The sequence below is a fragment of the Triturus cristatus genome, chromosome 11 (assembly GCF_964204655.1).
Source record: "Triturus cristatus chromosome 11, aTriCri1.1, whole genome shotgun sequence".
In the NCBI taxonomy this organism is placed as follows: domain Eukaryota; kingdom Metazoa; phylum Chordata; class Amphibia; order Caudata; family Salamandridae; genus Triturus; species Triturus cristatus.
Genome location: NC_140594.1, coordinates 378829084 through 378850759, shown reverse-complemented (window position 1 = coordinate 378850759; position 21676 = coordinate 378829084).

Sequence of the window (21676 nt, the reverse complement as noted above, 5' to 3'; positions counted from 1 at the left end):
TTCAATAGGATAAACCCCACCTGCAAATCTCCTACACTTGTATTATGTCTCAAGAAAACAGTGATATTCCCATGTGCTCCTAACAGAATATGCAATATTTCCTGTAGCTAATGTAACCAAAAACTGATCTGTAGTTCTTTACCCAACAATTTGAGAATCAGGACTGTTGCAGTGGCTCCCTGCGTGGAAATTTCACGTTCAGTAAGGCTGGTCAGTTCTATAAACAGACCTTGGCCTCTGACCCTTAAACCTGTTTTCCCCTTTCAGTAAGGCTATTCCATGTGGTCTTTCTAATTCAAAGCAACTCTGAAGAATCACAGCTGAAAGGCAGTCCTGTCCCGTACCTATGGTCTAACAATTTTAAAGGTAGGACAATAACTTCTGCTGGTTTCTTTATACCTTGTGCAGTGTGTGGTGTGCTTTCTAGCCGTTTAGAGGTTAGCTGCTTGTTCTATACTTGCATGTGTGCATTACTGAAGTCTGAGATCAGTTTGAAAACTGCCCTAGGTGGCAGAACTGCTTTTAAAAAGTACATTTTTGCCCAAATTCGACTTTGGTGGTAGGGGCACTTAAAAATGGATAACCTACAATGTTTTAGCATATTAGGGATCCCAGGGTCTCTCCTAGATATCCCAGGGGTGGGGGATCAGAAATGTATAAGGTACACCCTTATAAAATAAGTTTTTATACACCTGGGTAAAGTGAAATTTCACATTTTACTCCACCTCATTGTTGTAAAGCGCTGCTGAAATTCAACTTTGATGCTAAGAGTTCACAGTATGATTATTTAGTCATTATAAAGAAACGATTTTAGTGCAATTATTCTTAATAATGTTTTTTTTTCTCATATAGTCAATTTCTTTTTTTTTCCCCTTCTTTCTGTGAGGCCTTTTTTCCACTATTGGGTTTTAATTCTAATGTTGTGCTTACCCACTGTAGTGATATAATTATGAAAGGTTAACACATCTATACTCTGTTACTACTTTATTGTTAATAGTAGCATGTAGCTACCTACCATATGCTATATTTTTCATTCTTTAAATTTCAAAGTGTAATTTCCCCAATGGTATCTGCAGAACACAAATGACGACAACAAACCAAATTGAGCTCATTCCAAACATTTTCAACAAGGGGGCCACACATTCATAACACACAACACAGCACGCTTAAGGCCAGCCATTCTTACACAAATAACATAGTCTATTTTACTGAAACAAGTACTTTCAAGCATGTCAGTCCACAACCACATACAACAAAAATAAAAATTAACCCACAAATCAACAATTAGGACAAAAATAAGAGACAGCCCACAGACTGTACTCAAACCAAACCATTTGTAAATACCAATAGAAAGTCATATTTACAAAAAGAGCTCTCAAAAGTAGTTCAAAAGACTGCACCAAAACAGCCCAAAGACTGTTCCATGTTCAAGAAGCCAAATACACCAAATTACCAGTTTGGCTGGCAGAATACTCAAAAGTGCTCTGCATATCACCACTTATGAATGTTACTTAAGAGCACAGATCCGGATGCTTTGTATAGATATATTTGGTTCCATGGTGTACTAGTCACCAGGGAAGAAATACCATTTTTAATATACCTAAATCTATTTAGGTATCCCCTCTAGGGGAATCAGCGGAGTACTTTCTAAATCCATATTGGTACCTCCAAGACAGCAACACTTTCTACGAAGTGTGTTAAAAATAGGCATGCCAGGAATATTGTAACATATACAATATTGTAACCAAATGACACTTAACACAATTTGTGTCGTTCAAGACTTCAAAATTAGACAAAAATCTCATTACCTGCCCTCATTTGCTGCAGCAAATAATCAAACAAACCAAAATCTTGGCCAAATCATTCCAAAAAGTGTTGCCACAGCAACCTTACCAAACCAAAGTCTCCAGCTTCCTCTGCCAAGTTCTAAATGACCTAACGGTCGTTTTAAAATACTCACGCCAAAGAAGTTCTCAGTCGGGAGCGGCAAACACTTGGAGGATCAGATCAGGAAGACCAGAAATATATTGGGCTGCAGAGACAAAGAATCTCCATGCGCAGGGTACCTCCTCGGTAGATTCCTGTCCTGTCCTCCTCAGTATATTCCTGTCTTCCATCAAGACCACTCCCTTGAATAGCCGCTTCACTGATGAGCTCCACGTTGGGCGCCAATTTGTAGAAATCAAAAACCTTTTAAGGGGTTCACTGATGCACCTGGTCCATAAACCAACAAAGAAGAGATTGGCAAGGAAGCTGAAATATAAAAAAAATGCATTTATTAACCTCACATGAGGGAGACTGCGTCATACAGTACCCTCAGGCCGCTGTATGAGACAGTCTAAGGAGTACAGAGAACAGGGGCATTGTATATGCATTTGTTGCATAGTCAGCATGAGACCAAGGGGAGGTACTGGCACATACAAGAATAGTTATTGACTAATATGGGTATACAGAATTTGCTTGCTCAACAAAGTGGGAGGGGAGACATTTCTCCTTACATCAGTGAGAACAGCCTGATAGTTATACACTAGGAGCAGGTGCATTCTGGCAGCTACAGGTCTTTCTGAGCATGTGCAAGGCTCTAGAAGAGGGAGAAAACACATGGCAAGCACATGGCTAACTAAAATGGCTGCCACAAAACAAAATGGCTTTAGCTCATGCTAACAGCGATTCCTGCAAACTTTAACGCTGAGACCCACTTCCCTCAAAGTTCTGATCATTTGTGCCCCCCAGTCAGACTTGTATTCCATTGACGGTGTCTCTGAGTGACCCGGTCATTGTCCCCCGATATGTCCATAGCCGTTCCTATTGCTCCCTGGTCGAGACCCAGTATTGTCATTCCCTCCTCAAGTTCCGTGATGTGCCGCATCTTGTTCCTGAATTTGAAGGTCAGCCCGAAGGAGCAGGTCCATCGATACCGGATGTGCTCCTCGCGTAGTTTTGCGGTAATGGGGCGCAACTGTTGTCTCCTCACCAAAGTGGCTGGGGCTAGGTCCTGGTAGACAGTGCAGCGAAACCCTTGGAAGGTGATATCGTTTTTCTTTCGGGCTTCTTGTAGTATGGCTTCTTTTACTTTAAAGGAGTGGAACTTTACTAGGACATCACGCGGTCTGCGGCGGTCCCCCGAGGACGGGGCCCCCACCTGGTGCGCCTTCTCCAGTTTAATCTTGAGCTGCCTTAGGCTGAGGATTTCTGCAAAAAGCCCCTCCAGAAATGTCTCAAGGTTGTGCCCTTCTGCTCCCTCCTCCAGGTCACAGATCCTTATGTACTCCCTTCGAACCCTGTTCTCCAAGTCCTCTGACTTCAGTGTTGCGAGAAGTAGTTGTTTCCGGAGGTCATGCAATTGCTCCTGAGGATCAGTTGAGCGCTTGTCTAGGTCTTGGGTGTGGGTCCCCAAGTCCAACACCCTTGTGTCGACTGAATCCACATCTTGTTGGAGTGTCGCTACCCGGGTCAGCAGGTCCGACTTGAGCTGTTCTATGGAGGCCTTGATATCGTGGTTCAGTTCTGCCTGGAGTTCTGTCTTAAAGTCCCGCAGCGATGACAAGAGATCTTCCCTCGTGAGCACCATGCTATCGGAGGGGTCTCCCTGCGTTGCTAGCTGTTGTTTCTCTGCTGGCAGAATTGTTATTTAGACCTTAGCAGTTGTCTTCTTTGGCAGCATAGATGCTCCGTCCACTGGTCGCCTTCTCGTAGGTGGGACGGAGAGCACTCAGGAAGTGTCTTATAAACCACTTTAATTATGTCAGGATTGCGAAGCCAGGCGCACCGTCGTGATTTACATCCTTTTCGCCCTATCGCTTAGGTGGAGCCGAGGTTGTGTAGTGGTGGCTCTTGGGATCCCCATCCTGGACTCATCGGAGGGTGGGTCTGCTATAAGGGGTGCAAGGGTCCAGAGTCCCTACCTGAGGTCCCGCCGCGTCGTAGATGATCAGGGCCTCAGAGGAGGAGCAGCCCCAGAGACATTGTTTCATTCTGATGAAGGTGTACAGGCATTGGCGGCCATGTTAAGGTCAGGCAGGGCCGAGTACTCCTACTTTGGGTGTGGAGGCAAGTGGGCCGGTGAGTCTCCTCAGATCTACAGTATCCTTTGCGCCTGTACTTGCACCCCACTGTCCCCCAGGATTCTCTCACCTGCAGATGTCGAGGAAAAGGGGAGCCGAGTACTCTCTGCAGTGAGGCCCCTCTGCACCAGTCTCTCAAGGATTGTTGCTTCTGGGCTCCCGCCTCGCCTTTAAGCCTGCGCCATAACCAGAGCCGCTGTTCCGGCGTTGTCTGCACATAGGAGCGAAGGATCCTTCAGCGGGCAGACGCTGCCACAACGGAGGTGCCACCCGCCATTTTGAGGAGGTTGCGCGGCGGCAAGATTTTCCCGTGACTCGGCTCTCCTCAGGAGACGCCGCTCCTCTCAAGGGTCCACCGAGGATACGAACCCGTGGGGCCCCAGTAAAGCCTTCCGATACCTCCGCGTGAGTTACACACCCCCACTGGCATTGCTCTGCTGGATCCCTGGTGCGGCCGCCATTTTGCAGGGTTCCCGCATTTCGCTCTCGATTACAATTTAGTGCTGCCGTGCAGCAGGATCGCTCTCTGTCACCATCGGTAGACCCTCGCCGTGACCCCTCTTTGTTGGGCAGTCCCGTGAGCCAGGCTGAGTGCGATGGATGGCGGTATAAACTTCAGATTTTTCGGTGCGGACCGGGAGCCGAGGTAAGACACGTCTTCCCGGCCATCTTGCCCGGCCACGCCCCCCACGTTCCTTACTTTTGTTCAGGTTGTAGGTAGAATAGTAAATATAACCTATTCAAAATGCAACACTTTCCCCACTGTTACTTAGGTTGGAATAGGAATAGTAAATCTGACATCTTTAGAGTCCAACGCTATCCCTACTTTGCTGATTTAGGCGTGGGAACAGTATATTAGACTCCTTCATAGCCCATTACTTTCCCTACTGTTGTTCAATTCTAAAGAATGAATAGTACATCTAACACATTTAAAGCCTAAACTATGCTTAATTTTGGTACATTGGGAGTGGGAACAGTAAATGTGAGTCCGCCAAGGTCCAACACTTTTCCTACTGCTGCTCAGTTTGCAGATGGTGAAACACTTTTCCTAAATTTGCTCCTATTGGAGTGAGAAAGTGAATCTAATTTATCTCTGTTGTACGTGCTTTTCAGAATTTTGGTTGGGATGGGGTTCTACTAATATGTTTGTTTGTTCAATGTTTTTAATTTATTAGATTGGATTTAGATGCGTGAAGATTTCTCCTTTCTGCTCCAAGATGTATCTATGTTTATTAATGTTAGTATTCATAGCAGTATGAGTTCATCTATTTTTTTTTAAGTATGAGTTTTAGTAGTTATTTTTCATTTCAATTATTATTTTTTCATCTTTGTTAATTTCTGAATATCCATTGAAATATGTTTAAATTTTACATTGTGTATTTTTTTAAATCATACCCCAGATGTAGCCTTTCACCAGCCCTCGTATCATAGGTTTACTGACCACCCAGAGGACGCGGACCTATGGTTTGTCCGAACGTAAGCCTGCAACTTGGTCTCCACAGTCAGAACAATACATAACTGACAAGTGCCAAGCATTGAGGCACCACATAGGCTACCCAGCAGGCTCCTATAAGTAAAAGGAAAGGCGAGTGGTCAGAAATCAACTGCGGAAGGATGCCTACCAGGGACAACTTACAAGACATTCATGGGCGGAAGAAGCTGCCACAAAGTCTGATTGGCTTTTGAGGTGTGGGTATATGCGGCAATGCGAGCGTGCCACATCCTCCATGTGTCACAGAGCCCAAGGGAATCAATCCACACCCAGAGCTGGCGAGAGCCAGACTAATGTTCCACCCCTAGGGGGTCAGTGGAGTCCAGCTCTGAATCAGGAACCGCACTGAAATCCTCCCCAAACAACGGTGGTGAATGGTGGGGAGCCCAACAATATCGAGAGCAGGGAAGCCAATGTGAAGGCCATCAGCTGATTCAACACATAGACCGACAGAAAGTTGTATTGTCTACCTCTGAGGAGCTCCACCACCCCTATATACTTCCTATGGGGGTCCCAGTAAGTACTGGTAATCACAAGGGGGAACCTAGAGTGATAGACCCTGTTGTAGCCATAACATCGGAGGAACGTGCAGTACTTCCCAATAAGTGGCTCTCCTGCAACAGATGAACAGTGGGCTGGAAGCGCCCAGCATGTTGAAGAACAGCTGTGTGCTTGATGCGGTCCAAAAGGCCATTCGCATTCCAGGCCGGAATTCTAACCTCCTTGATGGGAATGACTGGGCGAGGACAAAACAGGAAGTAAGAAACACCCTGCAAGGATCTACCCACAACAGAACAGTCTGGAGCCTGACACCCCCGTAGGTAGAGTAAGGGTGCCAAGGCAGCTGTGACATAAGGACTGTAAAGAAAAGCAAAATTACACCGGGACAAGTTCAGCACATTATTCAGTAGGGCCCAATTTCTTGTCAGGGTGGACGGCGTTCACCCTGTCAAAATAGTGGGTGGACGCCGTCCAAACCGCATGTACCCACAACTTGTGCCCGGACGGCCGCCCTTCCTGGTGAGGCTCCTCTCCACGGTGTAGACTACCGGTTGGCTGCCAAGTGCACTGTGCAGGCTTCTTCAGGTTGTCGGCGCCGAGGTGGGAGATGCCCAAATGGCGTTACGTCCTGCAAGCCAGCCGGCGATGGGACGAGTGCATAATCGTGGCCCGAGATGGGCATGATGGCACCGGTGGAGTTGGCTAGGGGGGCCCCGGAGACCCGGGAAGACATCGTGGAGACCCTCGGCTGGGCACCGGTCTCGTGGTGAGCTCCTCAACGGAAGCAGATACTGTGCTGCTGCAGGCATATCTCTGCGGCCACAGAGGGGATCGGAGGCTGTGCACTGACGGCGGGTGGCGGACCTCGTGGCCCAGTAGGGACTGAGGTGAGCGGAGAAGTCGTGGGGGTTGCCACCGCGCTGAGCCTACATTGATTGTGTGGCGCAGGTCATGGAGACTCGGGAGCTCTCTGGGGAATCGACTGTGAGCTCTTGAGGCCAAAAGAATAGGGGCCTTGTCCCCCCTACACACTGGGAAACTAACTGCCAGAAAAAACAGCTGACAAGGGCAGTGCCTGGAGGATTGATGGGCAGAGACCCTCTGGGACACTTGGCTGGAATGGCTGACCCCAGTCAGGTCCAGGGAGAGGTGTGGAGGGCCCCCTATTAACTGTTACTAACCATGGGTGCCTGGTACTGAAGCAACCCGGACGAGCCCCTGCAATGGGAAGCGTTAGAGTTAAGCTGGGTAAGGAAACCTCACTGGCAGGTCCCTGGGGGGCGTATTTGTCTACTCCCGTGCCCTGGCTTTACACCATTGCAGTACATGGAAAATATTGCTGTCGCACAGGTAACCCAACCACAACTGCCATCAGTTTAGGAGGTATAAAACGTATTGCCCGGTTTGAAGACAGCCTGTCTTTTGGTAAGCAATGGTGCCAACATGGGCAAAGACAGGATCACCAAGCCCTCCCAATCCAACAAAATTGACCACTATACACAGGTCCTTGCACCGACAGGGCAAACTACAGAATTGCATATAGACTCAGCGGAACAGTCACAACATGACAGCCGGCCCAAAGAGCCCACTTTAGCAGATCTTTTGGCAGCAAATCAAACCACACGTACAGAACTCGTCTATAAAATAGACTCTGTAGCAATAGATGTAAAGCTTCTGCGGGCGGACCTATGCTGGCTTGCAGATCGAGTGACTACTACTGAGATGGTGGTAAAGAACCTACAATCTGAAATAGTGTCCCTTTGTGAAACAATATCCTCATTACAAAAGCTGACCACCCCTTAGGAGGACCGAGTGGAAGACGCGGAAGGATGTTCCAGGAGGAACAAACTCCGCCTTGTTGGATTCCCTGAAAAATCAGAGTGACAATCGGCAGAACTATTTTTCGAGGAGTGGATAGGCAAGATTATGCATCCAAAACCACTATCATGGTTCTTCACAGTAGAACATGCACATAGAACCTTAGTGCAGCCCCCTCATCCTGGGCGCCTCAGAGACCCATCATTGCCAGGATGTTTAACCATAGAGATAAAGGCGCAATCCTGCAGCATGTGCGAGCAAAAGGTACACCTAACTTCGAAGGGCATCCCATTTCAGTATTTCCAGATTATACACTTAAAGTCGAAGTGCAGCGGGAACCTTCCTAGCGGTAAAGGAAAGACTACGAGAACACAACCTGCGTATAGCCTGATGTTCCCCGCCAAGCTTAGAGTATTGTATCAGGGTAAGACGCAAATCTTTACCTCGGAAGTGGATACTTCGGACTTTATTGATGCTCTGCCGAAGCCTCCCACTCAATGTTCAGGGACATTGAAAATATCAGCCGATACAGTGAGTAGATGTAGAAGATCACGCCAAAAACGCCGAACCCAGAAACCCACACGCCCGAAATCCCAATTGACACAGGGGCGCATAGAGGTTTGTTCTGATGGGACATTACGAGTGAAGGAACAGAAAAAAGGAACTGATGTCACTGGAGCTTGTGTGCCTTTTTTGGTTTGTGCACATTATTTACGGTGTCATCTGGAGATGACACTCAGGTCATCAATACACATCACCTAGCACCAATGATTAGGAATTGCCTCCAAAAATTCCCAGAACCAGTGTATCGCTTGATATATATTGAATTAAGGAATATGAGAGATATAGTACCTTTTAGAATAGATGTCTGAAGCATGACGCTGGAGACAGATTTTTAAGGTGTACTTCATTACGAGTTTCGGCATCAGTAAATCAGTGCGAGAACCTTTTGTACCTGGTTGCAAGTCACACCACTGGACAACAATAGTCACAACTTTGAAAGATTGAATATGCTGTGAAGCTTCATGTCTGTTTGTAATCCACACAACTAGTTCTGTTAAATTCAATCATGTAGTCCTGATTAAGTCAAAGGGATATTGTCCTGCATGATGAAATGTGCTGGCTGGAATCTGCTGATGAGGAAATCAAACATGATTGTCTCTCGTGCCCTAGTCCTGTTCTCTAACCAGGCTCCAGGCCTTTTTTACTTCCTTTAGTGCTTCTGAGGTTTTCCAGCCTCTCTCACTCATTTTTGCCCCTTTCTCACTCGTTTTTGTTCCTCTTTCTCTCGCTTTCCTCTAGTTTTTTGCCTATTTTCATTGTATTGTCTCCTTTGCTTCATGTTTTGTAATATGTCCTATTTTATGTCCTGGTTATTTCCACCTTTTGCAGACTTTTTGTGTATCCCCTTGTGCTCCTATCCTCTTGAGCACCATTCATGCACACCACACTCTGTATCTCCTCCCCCACCACAGGAGCTTCAAAATGGTGGCTGCATAGAAGACACCGAACAAGGATAAGCCCTCCTGCACCCGTCTGTGCCCGGCGTCCGAAATGCTGGCCTTTGGTCAATTGTGAATTGGCCCACGAGTTCCTCCCCCTCATGCCCCAAGTGGCATATTTCGTACCCGACACTCAGCATCTCCTCTCTTAAAACACATTACATGCTCTACCAGGGGCCTTACCTGAGACCCACAGATCCCTAAACACAACACTCCATCAAATGCCTGCTTCTCAACACTCGTTCACTGGTCAAAGTCTAAGACCTCCTGGATGATCACACCCCAACCTTCTCTTCCTCATCGAAACCTGGCTCAGCCTTGCAAACAGCACAGTGTAGGTAGTTAGGTATTTAAGTAGTGTATCAATGGGGTACACCATGTAATAGTCCATAAAACCATTATTGCCTAACATGGCTTAAATTAATAATCCCAAGTGCTCTATGTGTGGTAAAGTGGTCCGGCAGTTTAAGGATATCAGAGGGTAGTGTTAAGCATTTGTGGAACACACAGAGTCAATAAATTAGGCACACGCTCAAGAAGAAACTCAAGATGCATTTGGGAAAAAAAACGATTTTATTATAATTTTAGACGCCAAGATCGTTGCAATCAGGAAAGTACTTTCAGAGTTCTAGATTCTTACAGTGATTAGAAAAAACAGTCAAATAACGGTTTTGAGGTATGAGCCTTGAATGCGGTAATGTTACCCTATGGGAGAAAAAATTCACTGCATCGATACACTTGCAAACAGTCTTGAAGGATACCTTTAAGGACTTAAGGTGATTAGGGGCCAAGGTCTAAGAAACCACCAGCAGTTCGGTTTTACCTGCCCTGGAGAGTCTGTGTGCTGAGGTGGTGGTCGCATTGGGAAATTTAAGAGCTACGTGGTAAAGTCACCGGTAAAGGTACCTGCAAAAAGAAAGGCCGCAAGTGGGGACATGGGGAAGACCCAAAGGGGGGCTCAGGTCCGGAGGGTCTCTGGAGCACAGGGACACAGCTGGTTTACGTGATCCCGGGTTGGGAGGGTCAGGTGCAGACGTGTTTTGGCCGGCGGGTCGCTGTGGTTAGAGGCTCTCACTTGGCTTTGGTGACCTGGAGAAGGAGAATAAACAGGACAGCAGGGACACTCTCAGTGTTGGCCTAGATGGTCCTGTAATCCCTTGTCAGCAGGTCGGTTTCGGAGTTGGTGGTGTCTGGGCTGGACACACAAGCCTTGGTAGCGGCGAATTCTCAGGTATCCAGGGAATTGGTGCTGGCTGACTCCTGGAGGGCCAGGCATCCCAAAACTCGGCAGTAAGGCAGATCTGACCTTCTGGAGCAGCAGAGACTACTATTCAGTCAAGATGCTCCTACGGTGGACCCGATGGTTGGAAAGGCGAGGTACAGAGCAGGTACAATCAGTGCCTGCGCTGCAGGGGAATGGCTCCTCCACCCCAAAGGAGATGCTGCTTGGTTGTTGAAGTGCTGGGCAGTCCTCCACGGGCTTGGGAGGATGCACAGCTTTCGGCCAATCTTGGCGGTGCAATTATCGTGGTACCAGCAGATAGGCAGGGTTTACTACCAGATTCAGTGTAATTCCTGTTCTCACTGTGACTGCCCTCTTCTATCTGAGTTCCTGGTGTTAGGAGGTCACCTAAATACTAAATTTAGGGGCATTAAGGGGAGTGTAAATGAATAGTCAATGGTCTACCTATCCCTGGGGTGACTACACCCCCTATATGACCACTTTCAGTGGAGAGTGGGCATAAACCAAACTCAGAGTTCCAAGTTTCCCCAATCACAAGCTGGTGAAACCCGTCTTCGAGTGTCCACTTCAGGTGGCCAGCCCTAGGGGTGTGCCTGGCCTGACAGTGTAACAAGCTGACTGACTAGCTAATTGTCCTGCCTGTTCTGGTGCTAACTGGGCCCATGGCGGGTGGGGGAGGAGAGGGATACATTCTCCAGGTCTGGAGGAAGGCGGGGTTGCATCTTAAAGGCAGCAGAGGCTTTGAAGCCTCTGACCTTGATATGCTAAATTACTAGCCATATTGATGGAGGAGGTGTTAAACACCTCCTGCCAGGGCAGGTATTGTTTCTGACCTATGAGAGCGAGGGCTCTCCCGGGCAGGGGGTCAGAAACTCATCTGTGGTGCAGGCTGGGAGAGTAATGTCAGCATGCACACTAAATAACTGGTAGGATTCAAGGGGTACCTCTTTTAGCGCAGGTTGCACCTTCGTTGTTCCTTATTGCTTGTGGCAGGAGGTGGGGACTACATCTCCCAGAAAGCTAAGGTCGGCTGGGGATTGGCTATGTGTATTTAAAACCTTGACGCATGACGGGCGGCATGCGTAATTCTTGTAGATTAGGATGTGAGACAGTTTGGATGTACTGGTTTCATACACCGTGGATACAGCCTCTTTTGTTGGAGTTATGAGCGGTATTTGGAATCTTCGGGAAGCTGGTGAGCTGTGGTTGCTGCTCAGGCTTCCTGTTTCCTGGACGCTGTGTTTCATGGTAGACGGCCGTCTTACCGCAGATACTGGATTCGAATTCAGAATCTGATATTTGCTACTCTTCGACACGGGTGGTAGGTAGGTCGGAGATAACTTAATTCTTCGCTACTCAGGCTGGAGTGGCAGATGCTCGATAAGCGTGTCTTCAGGCAACGGATTCTACGGGGCCTTGGAATGTAATTTATTTTAATTCTGCTCCTGTGTTTTGGAACTATTGAATAAGATTTCTCATTTTGACTATTATTTTTCCTCGGTAACCGCGGAGGTTACTATTCCAAACTTTGCAAGGATTAAAGGTTTATGGAAATGACAGGTTCATTTTCCTTGATCCTCCTTACGAATCAGTACATATTTGTTTTCTCAAATTTCTGCTTCTGCGGAACGTACTCTCTTGAATATATTATCATTTTGGGACAAGGATTTAATTAATCTTCTGCCAAGTTTACTTTGCTTCCTCCAATGAAAGGAACCAGCCCTTTTTATATCTTATTTCCTTTTATGACATGGAATGGAAGACGAGGGTATGTATGAGTGACGTTGGGTTTACAGAACTACAGGATTCTGGGAATGGAGTTGTAATGTGCTTGTGCTTCGTTTCTATAGGTGTATGCCCATTCAAAGAGAGGTATCCCTTCAGATTCAAGAGAGACAAACAGGGGCAACGTTGACATGGTTAAAGGTACAGATTACATTAGTGAGATTTTGAGAGTAGCCATTATTTACGGAATTGTATTAATAGTGTTCTCTTCGTACAGATCTTCTGTTCCTCCCCTAATTCCCTTTCCCTCGCTCGATCTCCCCAATACTCTGTGTTCTTTCCATCAGAGTTGGGGATGTCAAGAAGTGGACATCTTTGTGCATGGCCCGGATTCTGAGGAGCTCTCGTCATGGTTCAAGTGAAGTGAGTGCATGTCATCATAAATTCAACACCGGCCTCAGTGTGGATTTATTAGGGCAAGGTGTTTGATACCAAAATACCTTTTATTTTTAATTAAGCCATTATGTAGCTGGGTAACAATTAATAGCCAGTGCTGAGTACACATATGTATTGTTGTATATAAAGGGGGTAACCCATATATACTACCTGGCCTGGGTCAATAAGTACAGTATAAATAGTGTGGTCACGGCAGTAAGCAATTCTTTTGTGAAAAATAAATAATAGTAGCAAAACACAAAACAAATTTGTTGTGGCACGTATCCACTTCAATTGTTTTATTCCAGGATTAAGTATCTGATGCGATTATATGCAAAGCATTTTACAGATAGTGGTAATTGTGCAGTATCATACAGTGCTCTTGGTGTGGTAGGAAAGGAGGAAGGGGATGGGTACTGAGTGGTCAAGTGTGGGTAGGGGTAGGAAAGGTATTCGTGACATATATACATCAACATGGTTTGGTGTAGACGTTTCCGCCTGTAGTTGGTCAAATGTTCCCAGTGGTACACATAACTCAGATGGACCAGAAGTTGTTTAAATATGGTGTCACAAGAGTTTGTGTTCAAATGTTGTTGACGTTTCGACCCCTCAGGGCAGGACAAAATATTAGCCTTGCAGTGGGGTCTTCATCAGGACTAGGAAGAGCACTTGATTGGAAGACGGGGAAAGAATCACCGTAGGGATGGGAATGGCGGGCTTAAGTAAGCTCTCCTGATTACTTGGTTTGTGGATCTGCAGCCATATCAGCTTGCAAATATGAAGTAACAGATAAGTGTGTCTCCTGTCGCTTCGTCTGAAAATCTGCAGCAGTGGCCGCTTGCAGATATAAGGGAATGATCCCTGAGCTCTGAATGGAAATCCATTCAGAGCTCCGGCCGACATAGCCAGGAAACACGGGATCATTCCCTTATATCTGCAAGCGGCCACTGCTGCAGATTTTCCGACGTGGCCTGTGGTCAGTTGCACAAGAAAGTGAGCACCAAAAAAGTATGGGTCAGCTTCTTCAGGTATCAAACCACAGCAAAGGCTTCCCTCTCAATGACATTCTAATGCTGGTATCTGGGGAGTAACCTACTGCTAATAAAAGCAATACCTACTTCAAGTTTTAATCTTGCCAATATGCCCAGCTTGGGGGATGTTATGTGCTAAAGTGAATAAGAAATCCCTGTACTGCTTAACATTACCACTCTCCTAGTGGCTTCAGGTGTGGGGTTTCTGGTCTCAGTGTAAAGGAGTCCCTCCTCCCAATAAGTCCTATGGGAGCGACTGAAATCTCAATTTTTCCTGGTCAGCAGCTTCCTGTCTCAGGCTCTCAACAGTGGGAAAGATCCTCTGCCCCTGGCAAAGATCTTCCCTGGGCCTAGGCACTCTACCGTGTAAGGCCCAAGTTCCTGGGGATCAGTTACCTCAAAGATTGACGGGTCTTCTTCCTGGGGAGAGAAGACCTGAGCCTGTGTCTCAGTAGAAGTTTTTCTGATGGATACATCTGCCAGTGGATTCCTCACCTTGTGATTCCTCACCTTGTGAATAGCCCCTGCGCCAGCAACATTCGGAAACTTTTGTAGCAGTCCACGCCGATGAGGTCGAAGACGACGTCACAGAGGCACGGCTCCGCTCGCGACTCCGCTGACGTCACCGGCTCCATAAGAAGACCTCGTCGGCGTGATGACGTCAGTTCCCTTTTTTCCGCGCCGTCGACGCCAACGGATTTCGGGAATCGCTGTTGGTAGCTTCATTGTTACTTTGTGTTATCTCTGGATTTTCTCTGTTTCTCTTTCAAGGATGTCGACAAGGAAGTCGGGCTTCAAGCCTTGTCGTGAGTGCGGCAAACACATGTCGATCACGGATCCACATGAGGACTGTGTGTGGTGCTTGTCATCTGACCACGATGTGGATGGTTGTTCCAGCTGCCGCAAGATGAGCTCGAAGGCTCTCAAGGAAAGGGAAGCAAAGCTCTTCATCGCAAGGATGAAAAAGGAGAAGAGAGGAAGAAGGAAGTCGAGGACGAGGTCAAGGTCTCGATCGAGATCGGCGTCGAAGTTGACTTCGGGGCATGCTTCACGAGCCAAGAAGCACAAGAAGAAGAGGAGGCACTCTTCTCGACACCACACGGACAAGAGTTTGGCTCCGAAGTCTAAGTCGCCAACTAGACGCCGGAAGGACTCGGTGTCTCCTTCTCCTGTGCCGGATTCGCCTGCTGGTCCTTCGTCTCCAGTGGCTTCCCTGGCTCCGGCTTCTCCGGCGCCGGTTCCATCTTCGGCTCCGGTTCCGTCTCCGGCCCCATCTCCGGCCCCGGTTGAAGATCTTCAAGTCCCGGGTGAGCCTGTGACGCCGTTGATTCCACCGTCTGCGCCGGTTGGCCCGAGTCAGGTGATGCCTGACCAGTACCCTGCTTTCCCTGGACCAGGTCAGGACCCCTCGCATTATTTAAATGCTATGTACGGGGTATTCGCTAGAGCCATGTACACCACTGGTGCACCTGCGGGTCCGATGGGTCCAATGGCGTTTAATTTGGGGGTGCCGCAAGTCTATCCACAGGCCCCTTTCATGCCGTTCTTTCCGGCGATGCCGTCTTGGCATCTACTGGCGCCGAGGACGTCGACGCCGCTTCCATCTTCACCGGCGCCGGCTCGACCTCGTTCGGCGCCGGCTGCTCCTGCGGATCCACGTTCGACGCCGGCGCCGTCGGATTCGAACACGGCGCCGCCGACGCCGCTGGTACGGATTCGGTCCAGAAGGGATGCTCAGAGAGTGATTGATGAGTGGAGGTGCCTTCTGGAGGAAGCAGAGGAAGGAGAGCTGGTGGAGTCGGATGAAGTGTTTGAGGAGCTTAAGGAAGCAAGTGGGCTGGATTTGTCTCCTGAGTGGGAGATTACTCCGCCGTCAGATGAACCCTCCAAAGATGTGGCTCCATATCATGCGGTTATCAGAAAGGCTGCGGAACTGCTTGATCTCCAGTTGGCAACTACGGAGTTTAAATCAAACATTTTGACTGAGGTGTTACATTCTCCTACGGCAGTTTCAGAACCATTGTTACCTTTTAATGAGGCCATTATTGACCCTGTGTTGGAGGTGTGGCGTAAGCCTTTTTTTGCTCCTGCAGTCTCCAAGACGGTTGCTAGGAGGTATAGGGCAGCTCCAGGGGACCCTGAGTTCTTGACATCGCATCCATCGCCTGAGAGCCTGGTGATTCAGGCGGCTTGTTCAGGGAAATCCAAGGGTGCTTTTCCTCAGGTTCCGGGGGACAGAGAGGCTAAAAGGCTGGACCAATCGGCCAAAAAGGTCTTTTCATCGGCCAGCATGGCTCTAAAGTCAACGAATGGCACTTGCCTTTTAGGACGCTATGTACATGCGCTTATGGATTCTGCTAAGAAGCTGGCGCCAAAACTATCTGAGGAGGATAGGGTTGGCTTTAATGAAATCTTGACTGATGCCCAGGCAGCAGCACGCCAGGTGATCCAAAGTGGGCTGGACACAGTGGATTCAGTGACAAGGGTCATGGGATCTCCTGTCGCCACTAGGAGGAGTGCGTGGCTGAAGTCTTCGGAGTTTCCCAGGATGTGCAATCGACTCTGTTGGACTTGCCATTTGATGGATCTGGCTTGTTTGGTAAAAAGGCAGATGCTGCTCTTGAACGTTTCAAGGAGAGCAAGGCAACGGCTATGTCTCTGGGCCTTCAATCCCAGTCAAGGGGGTCTTTTAAAAGGTACAGAGGGTTCGGAAGGGCATCCTTTCGATCCTACAGGCAGACCCAGCAGCAGCAGCAGCAAGGTTCCTCGTCTAGAGGATTCAGAGGTAGAATTTGGGGTCGCACACGTGGCCGTTGTGAGAAGTTGGCCTGATATATGATGTCACTAATTCTAGTGTACACCTTGTATCAGTCCAAACAACCCTTATGGTGATTGGTTGTAAAGTCAACCTTATAGACCAGCTACCCTAGTGGTAGCATGGACAAGAGCAGTCTTAGGCTAAACTCTGTATGGCATGTGAAGTCAGCTGTTATACCATATGTAATCCCTTGCATACCAAATAAAAGGACACCACAACAGATATATATAAAAATAGAATGTATTTATTCTAGTCAAACCCTCAGCACTCTTTATGAGATTCGAGGTAAGTACAACAGTCTTATTTAAGCATACATTAAGTCACACAGGTAAGTAATACAGTTAGGCCCTAGGGGCCACGCAAACCATATACTAAGTAAGTGGTATAAGAACCACTGTCACGAACACAGGATAGGCCTAGGCCTAGGGAATCGCTGGGGCTACACTATAGTACCAAAGGTTAGGAAGTGGGAGGCCCACGGAATTCAGGTGCAGAGTGGAAACACTCACGCATAATGCGTAAAAGTCAATAGAAATAGTAGTTATTAGGAATTAACAGTTTTAGGACACTTCTGGAATAGCTAGGAGTTCGAGACTTGGAAACTAGACCCTAGGATAGTCAATACCCTTGTGAGCATCTGAGTACTCAAGTTACCTAGCCCACGGGCTGCGGGTGCATAGGTGTGAACTTGCGTCGGGTTTCGTCGTTGACTCCTATGGATGCCTGAAGGAAAGTTGCTGACAGCCAGTGTTAGACCTGTCAGCCCTTTGGGTGGTCCCTCCTCATCATTATTTCTTTTGTCCCACTTTTGCCTCAAACCCTGTTTGAATTTTTCCTTTTTGGGAACCACCAGACTTTTTAGTGTTGCTGCAGATTCAGGGAGCCATTTTACCTACCCCTGAAACTTCTGTCTGAGGGCCTGGAGCACAAAATGGTGGCCACCTGTGACATCACCAGCATCCACTGGAACCTGCTAGCACCTTCCAGAACATTCCAGAACCCTGTGACAGTTGGAGGCGGTTTAGAATGTTGGGAAGCTAAGACAGAGAGTTGGCAGTTGGAGCTGGCAGTTGGCACCTGACTGGTGAAGAGTGAGCAGCAGAAACTTGAAGGAGGAAGGAGTGAAGCAGCAGGGGTGGAAACTTGTGCCTGGAGTGGGGTCCATAAACCCACCCTTGATACTAGTCCCTACTGACTGAGCCCAGCCTGGAGCCCTGTGTGGGAAGAAGCCAGAAAAACCATCCTAAGGACCTGGACAGCAGGAACAGGCCTTAGAAACAGAGAACAGCAAGATCCTGACCTGGAAACTGGGGTCCCTGGAGTCCGACGTCGAGTAGCCTGAGACCGGGAGCCCGAGGTGGAGAAGCGGCGCCGACTGGAAAGCGGACGTCGTACCCGGAGCCGCCAGAGGTCGAGAGAGGGCGCCGTCAGAGGTCGTGAGGAATACCAGAGGTCGAGGAGGAAGTCACCCGAGGTCGAGTGAGCGGCGTCATCGGAGGAGTGAAATCCGCCCTCCGGAGTCGCCGGAGACCGAGGTGAAGCGTGCCGGAGGTCGGGAGTGGAGATCGCACTCCGGAGTCGCCGGAACCTGAGAGAATCGTGCCGGAGGTCGGGAGTGGAGGTCGCACTCCGGAGTCGCCGGAAACCTAAGGAGAGGAGCACCGGAGGTCGGGAGTGAGGATCGCACTCCGGAGCCGCCGGAAGTCGACATCGAGTCAAGGCCGGCCGACGTCATCAAATCCGTGGTCGCCATCGGACCGGAGCCGCCCGAAGTCGACATCGAGTAAAGACTGCCCGAGGCCATCGAATCGGAGGTCGAGATCGAGCCGAGGCCGCCGACATCGATCCGGAACCGCCTACCGGCGTCGTCAGGAACTGACATTGTGCCGAGGCCGCCGACATCGAACCGGAACCGCCTCACGGCGTCGACACGTCTCCAGCGGTGTCGGAGCATCAGAAAAAGGGCAGTAAGTGGAGTAGAGGGCGCCTAAGGCCCTGTGGAGACCTGAGAGACTGCTCTAAGGGGCTAGGGAGGTGCTGGAACCAACCTGACTGTGCCAGGGGTGAGCTGGGACTAATCTAGGGAGGTTGTGTGGAGGGAGAGAGCCAGGTCTCTGGTATTCCCCCCTTGATCTACCTCAGTTTAGGCCTCAGCCTTGTCCAAGCCAGGGAGTAGACACCCTCAAGCCTTCCACATCCCCACAAGCTGTGCCTGGGCCAAATCAGCCCTTAGGAATCCAATGTGATCTGATTCTATGAGTGTCACTGTCAGCTTTTAATTATTTATTAGGGGCACTGTATTTATTGTATTTAACCTATCTATTGCTTCACTGTATTTATTGGTCCACAGTATTTATTGATGCACAATATTTATTGGTTTACAGTATTTATTGCCTCAGAATATTTAATTGCCTGTATGTATTGCACTTATATTTATGCCTTCATTATTTATGATCACCCCTATTTATTGAATCATTAAGCCAGTATTTATTTGACCTGCACTATTTAAAAAGTTGTATATTGTGATTGTGTTATTATTTATCTAATCAGCAACTAAGAGAAAAAGAAGATAAAGAAGGATATTTTCATAATTTTTACGGTGTAGAGTCGTTTTTGGAACGGATGCACGCATGGTTATTGTTTGGGTATGTCGTATGCTTAGCACGGAGCCTGATTCCTGACCACTCGAGCCAAGCTACCACTGTATGTCCTGGAAAGACCCCGTTACCACCAACCTCTTCAGGCGTGGGAGTGGGGAATTTCCAACATTAATTGGTGTTCAGTGGTGAGATAGAGCTGTGCCTACGTATACTCAACAATAACTGTGGGTAGTCCATAGGCCTACACCGGGAGTTTTCTCAAAGCGGCCTTCCTAATTGTGGGTTTTTGTTTTTTCCAAATTTACTCTGGTGGTGGGAGGAGGTATTATTAAAGGTACCCCCCTGCATTGTTACTGCAAATAACTGTCCTCTGACCTGAGTGGGCAAGATGGAGTTTGTACTGGAGAATTTAGAAACGTACACTGTGGCCCAACTCAGGGAGTTTTGCCAGCGGGAGGGGGTGTACTGTCCCCCAGGAGCAAAGAAGGGTGCACTCCAAACCAGCTTAAGGGCTTGGGGGGAGGCACGACGGGAAAGCAAGGCTGAGGAGGAAGACAGGGAGGGAGAGCCTGACCCCGAGGGGGCTGAGATGTACCAACCTGAGGTGGGGAACCTGTCAGCGGGGCCCAGAACCATTTCCAGGAAGGGCAGCAGTGCCTCTAGCGGTGGCTTGTCTGAAGTGGAGTTAACAGACCGGAGGGAGAAAAGACAGCTCACATGGGACTTAGCAAGGCTGGAGAAGGAGAAGGAGGAGCAGAGGATGGCCCATGAATTACGACTGAAAGAAATAGATCTTCAGATCCTGAGAATCGGGGCACAACCTGTTCCTAATAGTGGCAGCCAAACCCAAGAGATCACCAGGGAACCTAAACCCTACCTGCCAAAGGACATAGTAGCTAGCTATGGGGCGGGTGACGACATCGCCAAGTGGCTAGCGGCCTATGAGGTCTCGTTGAGGGCCCATGGGGTTCCAGAGAAGTACTGGGGAGGGGGATTGTACAAGTACATGCCTCCAGCTGGTAGGGATGCTTTATTGGCCCTCGAAGAGGATAAGCAGACCCACTACCCCACCATGAAACTGGCGCTCATAAGGAAGTTTGGACTAACACCCGAAAAGTACAGACAGAAGTTCAGGGGTAGTCACAAACTGGGCACACAGAATTGGGTGGACTTCCTGGACTATGCAAAGAAGGCACTAGAGGGTTGGATTCAGGGCAGCGAAGTGAGGAACTACGAGGGGTTGTTTGACCTAGTACTGAAGGAACACCTGCTCGAGAAATGTTTCCCTGAACTGCGGCAACACCTGGTGGATAGCAAGCTGACCAGTCCCCGGAAGCTTGCTGAGGAGGCGGACATTTGGGCTAGTATCCGGGTGTCCACAAGGGGGACTGGAGGGGATACACAAAAGGCCGGACAGGGCGCCCCCCAGAAGAAAGAGGGAGGGGAAAAGAAAAAGGAGTTCTCCAAAGGCCCCCAAAGTAACTTCCAAGGGAAGGGAACAGGATTCACCCCTAGGGCTAACCCACCCAGAAACCCTAATCCTGGCCAGAGTCAGCAGCCAAGGGTTGTCCATTGCTATGAGTGCGGTGGCGTTGGACACTATAAAGGAGATCCGAAGTGCTTGAAACGACCACCCCCTCCCACTGGAGGAAAGACCCCCGGAGTAGCTAGTGTAGTGCTAGGGGAGGAGATGCCCTTAACTAAGGGAAGGGAGTGGGCGGGTGTCACTTTAGTGTCCCTGGGAGAACGGGAGATGGTTCCTAAGATCCAGGTGCCCGCAAATACCGCAAAGTATGGGCAGTGGGTCACCATCAACGGCCAAAGAGGGGAGGCCCTGAGAGACACAGGAGCCAGTATGACTATGGTGCGTAGCCAACTGGTGTCTCCAGAGCAGGTAATTCCCGATGTACTCCACCCAGCCTCGATGGCTGACGGCAGAACAGGCCACTATCCAGTGGCCGAGGTTCCCTTTGAATGGGGGGGGGTTGCAGGTTCACTTCGAGTTGCCGTAAGCCCTGCCGTGCCAGTCGATTGTCTGCTGGGGAATGACATGGAGCACAACGCTTGGAAGGAGGTGGAATACCGGACTCACACTGAGATGCTGGGTACACCTGACTGGGCCTGTATTAGTACAAGGTCCGCGACTACCCGAAGAGGGAGTTCATTTCGGCTGGAGCCTGGAACAAAGGCCCAGCCAGCTGCCAGTCAAGGGAAGAACCGAGGACAGGAGGAGCCTGCCTCGGCGTCCCCACCCCGTAGGACGGATAGGCCACCGGAGGTGGTGGACCAGGAGTCTGCGGTGGGGGACGTTACCAACCTGGAGGACCTACCCATCCCGGCCGAGTGGCACGTGGAGGGAGGCCCGTCCAGGGAGGAATTCTGCCAGGGCCAGAGGGAGTGCCCTACCCTTGAGGGGCTGAGGCGACAGGCCGAAGCCCAGGCAGCAG